The sequence below is a fragment of the Cupressus sempervirens genome, chromosome 3 (genome assembly GCF_028749045.1).
Source record: "Cupressus sempervirens isolate cs-2001-9-10 chromosome 3, ASM2874904v1, whole genome shotgun sequence".
Classification (NCBI taxonomy): Eukaryota; Viridiplantae; Streptophyta; class Pinopsida; order Cupressales; family Cupressaceae; genus Cupressus; species Cupressus sempervirens.
In genome coordinates, this window is record NC_143120.1 from 869,352,584 (window position 1) to 869,358,583 (window position 6,000).

Sequence of the window (6,000 nt, forward strand, 5' to 3'; positions counted from 1 at the left end):
CATGCTTCCTCTTTGCCTGAGTTCTGGGCCCGCTTAGGTAGTGCTCCCTCCAAGTCTTCTTCTCTCCATGTTGCTTGGATTGCTGGCCCATCTTTCATGCTTTGGCATATCTGGTTGGAGAGGAATCGTCGCATATTCCAAGATGTTCGGCTTGGTGTTTTGCATCTTTGGTGGAAAATATCACATTCTCTTCAGGAAACTATTCTTGTGAAGTGTGAGCTTGATGGGGGTATGGATTCGGTTGATCTTGCTATCTATAATCGCCTCAATTTTCATCTGTAGGATGGGGTTGCAGCTCATAGGTTTCCTTCTATGTCCAGGCAGCTTCACCATCAGAGGAAGGGTCGGGTTAATCGGGATGGGCACTGGACTCCTCCTCCCTGTGGAGTTCTGAAAATTAACACTGATGGTTCTTCCCGTGGGAATCCTGGTCCGGCTGGTATTGGTGGAGTGGCTCGTTGTAGTTCTAGGGATGTTAAATTTTTCTTCTCAGTTCATAAGGGTGATTATACTAACAATCTCATGGAATCTCAGGCTATTTTATATGCTGTGGAACAGTGTTGCTTGCGGGGATGGAGTAAGATTATTTGTGAGTCTGATTCCCAGGTGGTGGTGAACATGCTTTCTTCGCAAGAGCTTGAGGATGTTAGTTGGCAGCTGGCCACTGTTGTTAAGCAAATTATTTTCTTCTCTTCCTCTTTTCAGTTCATTAGGTTCATGTATGTTCCTCGTGAATGGAATAGAACTGCTGATTGTTTAGCCAAATGGGCTTCTAGTCATGATCCGGGTTGGAATATTAGGGATAGGGGGCAACTGTCTTTTGAGATGGTACAAGAATTTGATGATCTTGTTGCTCAGGATCGAACTCCTTGTTGAGCTCTCCTTGTTGTATTCCTTTCTGTCTTAATAAATTTTTACCCCTCTTTTTGCAAAAAAAAAACATTTATAAATGTGCAAAGGCTGTTGGCGTTGCAAATCTGTCTTTAAGATTTTATTAACCTGTAGGATAAATGGTATTTTTTGTCCTTTGAAACAATTATTTTGGCATCAATTTATCAGAATGTGCCAATCATTTCAGAGTAGGTAGTAGAAGAATAATCGAATGTGAATGAATAGAAGTATGTTTCAAAGAAGGGTGAGTTCCAACCGTCGTCTACCTATGGCATTTAAAGAAACAGAGAAGTGAGCATAGAAAAAGAGGAATGCTAAAATATGGTAGGTAAGGATTTTGATTGTCTGGTTTTTCTTTTCTTTTTCCAAGTTGGAACAGTAAATACAAATCCATAAAATGGGGCCATTTGTTCATGTAACACACATCAAATGTCAGTAGGCTGATTGCATCGGAATGGGGCAGCCTTATTGTAATTAAAAAATTCACTCAAAGGATTTGGCCCTTAATTCTTTAATAGTAGAGCGCTTGGAATCCATTATTGATGGAAAAAGAGAATCCTTTGATAATTAATAATAGCTTCATACTTTATGCACCAACAGTAGAGTGATATCTAGACACCGATTTCTAGAATGGGAACATGAATGTGAATGTAGGTACCCCTGTTTGGACGAGTTGTTTTTAGAATCACATTTTTTGTTGCAGTTGTAGTTTTTACTTATCTGTTTCAGAAATATGTTCTCTGAAACAGTTTTTTTAAAGATCATCTCACAGTATATGTTGCAAATCATAGTATATGTGTTATGTTGAGATTATCTAAGTCAATTGATAAGTAGGAGATAATTTCTACAGCAAGTCAAATTGTGATATTGCTATCAGAATTTAACTATGTGATAGCAATATCACACAATTATGTAAGTCATTCAAAAATCCATTTTATTTTATTTTCGCAATCCTGGCTGCATCCAGGCACATGCCAGTTTCCTGTTTCTATGTTCCTACATTAGTAATTCAAATTGTTTGAATGTGCAAAATAAAATTCCATTGAACATATAAATTCACATAAAATTCCCAAAAAATATGTTTTACTATTATTAAACTATATACTAATTTACTACAATTGTAGTTTCAAATAAAACCAACCCCATTCATTTTTCCTTTACCCTAAACAATATGTTTTTTACAATCACTGCCAACCCTTATTGATTAGCTTACAGACCAAATTCTAAGCTCATTTTCCTCGTAGTTACAAATACACAAATCATATGCAATGAAATTTCTAGGAAGAGTAAATTCAAAGAATAAATTATCTTGTCCTTAAAAGTATTATACTTGTTGACTATTGAAATTTGAATAATAACATTTTAAATGCATCAATCATTTTATTAAAATTATAATTTTGAGTACATTTTATTATTAGATTAATTAAATAATTTAGTTAAAAAAGATATATGCTTGGTGATAATTTTTTACCAACATATAGAGATGAGACATTTCATAGATTAAAAAATTTACAAAGCTTTTTCCCTAAATCTCAAGCTCCATGTAGAGTAAACCTAATTATTACTAAAATTAAGTGCATTGTATTTTTCTTTGTTCTTGCAAACAAACTGTGGACAACCAATCCTTGTACACAACTAACAATAAGTAAAATTGAAATTTAAAAATTCTATACAAATAAGTATACTACTCAAATATCACATAGCATATGTTGTATAGGCTTGAACATCACACCTTAATGGTGCAAGTGCTAGTTATTTTAACATAATTTTAAAACTTTGCCATTTACAATATTGAAGAAAACATCATATGATTTTAATTTTCAATTAAAAAGTGTGATCTCCTTACGATTCCCAAGAAGTCAATTAAAATTTGAAAATGACCAAAGTTACCATTTGTACAACGATGGAATGTGCATAAATATGTTTTCTATTTTCTATAGGACTTTTAGAAGTAGTACATTTTGTTGCAGGCATAGGAATTGAAGATTAGGATGGAAAATGAGAATGGGGAATGGGGAATAGGTATACAAAATCGTAAATCAACTAGTCTCCCCGATCATAATAAGTTCAAAACAACAAAATGGACATGTTATAACTAAAATTTGTCCACAATCAAGTATACATGGTCATTTTACATGTCATATTTGTCTTTTAACCATATTTATGCATTTGGTCCTAAACCACCATAACACATTCTACAATTATAGCAATTAGAACAAAAATAACACATCATGCAAACATGATTTCACTTGTATCTTCTGTATAGTTAGATGTGGTTGATGTAGATGGGCCATCATTGAACTACTGAAAGAAATTGCAACCATTGTCCCCCTACATTCCAAAACTACATAAATGCTTGTCACAATAATTTAGTAAATAAAAAATAAACACTAAAAAAAATTGTAACAATCTTTCTACTTTTTGGACACTGTAAAAATTTACACCCAGGATTATGCTCTGTGCATGATGTCTTCATTATTACACTCCCTGCACCATAGTCACACAATGGAAAATTATCTAAAGCCATCAACCCTATATGAATAATGAACAGATATAATGAGACTACACAAATAATCACCAAGTTTGCAAGTATTCACAAATTCGAAAAGGGGAGGTAATGAATAATTGCAAATTATAAATAAAATATTCCTATTGCTCAATGTTAACATAACTTTAAAGCATGTTAAAAGCACGAACGAGAAAATAACTAATTATAATTCATGTCAAAGAAAATTTGGAAAGAAAAGAATGGATGATTGAATAGTGTAGACAAAGAAAAAAAATACATCTAAGAGCAATACTACCATGAAGAATCATGGTCAAAATTGTATTTATCTGGAAAGTGTATGACAGTATGAAAGTTTTGAAAAATCAAGACGCTATATACAAGATAGGAATTACAACCAACCTACTTGTTCCTTTTAAGTTATTAAAAAAAATAAAATTATAGGCAATAGTGACGATTTTCACTTTTGTAATATTGTTGTTGATTAAGTCTTTTAAAAACCAAACTCATACTGAAAACACAACAATAGTGTTGGGAAACTAAAATGCACTTTACTAAAATTGACGTTGAATTAAAATTGAACAACTATTTACTTAACATAGTTGAGGGTATTATATCCATAGAAGATGTTCCAACTTTTGAAATCTAGGACTATTTTGTAATCCAAGTATGTGAGGCAAACAAGCAAGTCTGAGCTTCGCTATATTATTTTCAAGCATAGTGTTAATGATTTTCTATCTGCGATTGTTGTTATGTTTTACCACAGTGTTGGCATGACTACCATCTGCAATTTAGGCATAAGAAGAGGGTACACATAGTAGTACATACAACATAAAAGAATTATTCTAGGTTATTGTGATAGAGAGAGGGAAACCTAGCAATTAGGTACATACAACCATAAATCACATCAGCATTGAACATCATTAAGGAAGGTAATACATTCAAAAGATAAAATATAATTCAGTGGAACTATATACACATACAAACAACTATTGCAAGTAAGCCATAAAACATAATTAAGTGGAACAATAAATAATTATGTTGAACAAAGTGAAGGTAAACAACATGTATTATTCATCCATTTTAGGAACATAAAAATTCCAACAGAACTGAGAGTGCTTTACATCCATCCAACTGTGACAGACATGAATAGGTTGTCCATTGCTTGAAAAAAATTGTAAGTTCATACATAGTCTTAAAAAAATTATAAGTTCATAAAGATTGTAATTTATCACAAAACTTCTCTAAACTTAAATCTAATGTATTCTTCCCTCTCCTCTTCAGTCATCTCTACAAGCCCTAGGCTTTTGTAGATTCACAAGTAAAATAGTCATATGCCATAATCAATGTCTCCCAAATAAGTAAAGGCATGGCCTTGATGGAAGCTTATGCACTAGATATATCTTGCTTGATTTCATTTTTATTAACATTTATCTTGTGAGCCTTAGTCATACCCTAATCTATGTTTTGGATACTCTCATATGAAACCCAAACAAGTGGCCATGCTTGGCTTCTTCCTCTTTTGCCTCCTTGTTGTTGGCATAGAAGGGTTTTGTCTTATGAATGTAGTAGAATTTTTTTGATTGAAGGAACTCTTCATCAAAATCAGGAGTATTGAAGCCCCCATCATTGTCAAGATCAACAACCTCTTCAAATAGTTTCCCATCTTTGGTCTCTATAGTTGTTGCTAATGCATTTCCTTCACTTATGTCGTTCCCAAAAATTATTGCTAACTCATTGGAGTAGAAGAATGGTTGTCTCTTGTATACTTGAGAATTTTTGAAGCAAGTTCTCTACATGATGGAAAAATGAAGGAATTAGATTTCTTTTGTAACAATTGATTGACATATATTTTACTGACATAAATATACTGTCTACAAAATATTACCTTCAGCAACTCATCCCATACACTATCCTCAATGTCCACACATTTAGTTATCTCATTCCATGCAAAACCGCTCATGTTTTGCAACTCTTTCATGATTTTGAAACCTTGATTCCATGATTTCAGCTTGTTTTTAAAGTTATCCTTTCGAAGATTCAAATGCATATCTTCATTGAACTTCTTTTGTATTGATATGCAAGCTTCTTTTTTAAAGCCCTATCACCTTTTCTTCCTAATTGAGTTTGCTCAAAAAAAAAATCTAGTAATTTTTGTTCCATCTCTCTTGTCCACACCACTTTGGCATTTTTAGCCAAAGTAGAAACCATAGTCACAGTACCTCCTCATCTATTCTCATTAAGAGATTGGTGAATGACATTTGTAGCTATCAATGTGTAGTTGCAAAACTTCCAAAAAAAATCAACATCTAACATAACTCTTAGCAACTATCACATCCAATATATATCCTTGGCAGTATACAAACATGACAATGAAATGAATTGAATTGGTCCTACATGCACCTCACACACTAAGATGAAATGTTCTTACAACACAATCTTGTGATTCTCCCTCACGCTTTTGACATAGTTTAAGTTGAAGTTTACCATAGTTTAAGTTTAACATAATAAATTACAATAACATTGTTGCTGAATGGAATACTTAATTTGAGATATCTTATCTGGCGTTGCTAGATCGGATGCTAGACCTACAAATATCCAAC